Source organism: Ursus maritimus, unplaced genomic scaffold (genome assembly GCF_017311325.1).
Source record: "Ursus maritimus isolate PB19 unplaced genomic scaffold, ASM1731132v1 scaffold_11, whole genome shotgun sequence".
In the NCBI taxonomy this organism is placed as follows: Eukaryota; Metazoa; Chordata; class Mammalia; order Carnivora; family Ursidae; genus Ursus; species Ursus maritimus.
In genome coordinates this window covers 44,369,386-44,371,140 of record NW_024423453.1, presented here as the reverse complement: position 1 = coordinate 44,371,140, position 1,755 = coordinate 44,369,386, and positions in this window count along the sequence as shown.

Genomic DNA, 1,755 nt, shown 5'->3' with positions numbered 1-1,755 from the left:
AAATGGATGGGTCATTTCTTTTTATCCAATCTGCAACCCTGTGGCGTTTTATGGGATGGTTCAAACCATTTACATTAAGACTGATTACTGAGAGATATGATTTTAATGTTGCCATGTTGCCAGTAAAGTCTTTGTTTGTATTGGCTGTGACTTTCTGTTCTGTATCACTCTTGGGGCCTTTTTACTTTTATAGAACCCCCCGTAATATCTCCTGTAGGGCTGGTTTCGTGGTTACAAAATTGGTTAGTGACTGGCGATTCTGAAATGTCTTTATTTCTCCATCAATTCTGAATGACAGCCTTGCTGGATAAAGGATCCTTGGCTGCATGTTTTTCTCTGAAAGAGCTTTAAATATGCTCCCCCAACCCTTTCTCTCATTCCAGGTCTGTGTAGACAGGTCTGACGTAATTCTGATGCTTTTGCCTTGGTACGTGAGAAATTTCTTTGCCCTGGCCGCTTTCAATACTGTATCCTTGCATCTAATATTTGCGAATTGCACTATGACGTGACGTGGCGTAGGTTTGTCGTGGTTGAGCTTGGGAGGGGTCCTCTCTGCCTCTTGGACACGAATGTTTGTTTCCCTTGCTAGATTAGGGAAGTTTTCAGCTACAATTTGTTCAAATATCTCTTCTAGACCTCTGTTTTTCTCCACCCCCTCGGGGATGCCGATGATTCTAACATTGGATCGTTTCATTGAGTCAGTAATCTCCCGTAACCTACATTCGTGGGCGTGGATTTTTTTAAGACCATCTTCTATTTTCATTTTTTCCTCTATTAACCCATCCTCCAATTCACTAACCCGTTCCTCTGCTTCTGCGACCCTGGCCGTCAGAGCCTCTAGTTTTGCCTGCATTTGGCTCATAGAATTTTTAATTTCTGTCAGATTCGTTCCCATTTCTGTCCTTAGGGATTCTATATTCTCAGTAACCTTTTCGTTAATAGTTTTTTCAATTCTACTCATCATTTTGACCATCCTTACTCTGAATTCCATTTCTGATAATTTGGTTACATCCATATCCATTATTTCTGTGGCAGAGGCCACAGACTCACTGTCTTTTCTTTGCTGGGGGGGGCTTCTCCTTCTTGTCATTCTGATGAGGAGAGGTTGTGGGGTTTCCAGAGCCCAAATTATTGACTGGGTCCCTGGCCGTGACCCTTGTTTTATAGGGATCTTAGGGATGTGGGCTTCTTCTTTAAAGATTTTATTTATTTATTTATGTGGCAGCCAACCAGCGAGAGAGGGAACAGAAGCAGGGGAGTGGGAGAGGAAGAAGCAGGCTCCCAGCAGAGGAGCCCGATGAGGGACTCCTTTCCGGAACGCTGGGATCACGCCCTAAGCCAGAGACAGGCGCTCAATGGCTGCGCCACCCAGACGTCCGGGTTGTGGGCCTCTTGATTTTTCAGCCTGCCTTCTGTGTTCTGGGGGAGGGGCCTGTCGCGCCCATACTCAGGCAGCCCTGTTTGGGTAGAGTCTCCGTGTCCCCTGCGAGGGAGGATGGGGATGGGCACTCCCTGAGCTGGTATTTCCAGGCTTTTGTTCTCTGGCGGCTTTCCCTGGCGGTTTGCTGTGCCTCTTCTGAGAGTCAGAGCAGCAGCGGCCAAATTTCAGCCTCTGTCACGGAACAGAAGGATTGCGGCCCGTTCTCTACTAATGTTCTGGCCACTTTAACTCTGTTTCTGTTGGTGCTGCTCAACCCTGCAGCATCCCGGGATGTGCGCCCCACACCCGGCGTCCCAGCCCTCACTTCCAGGGCC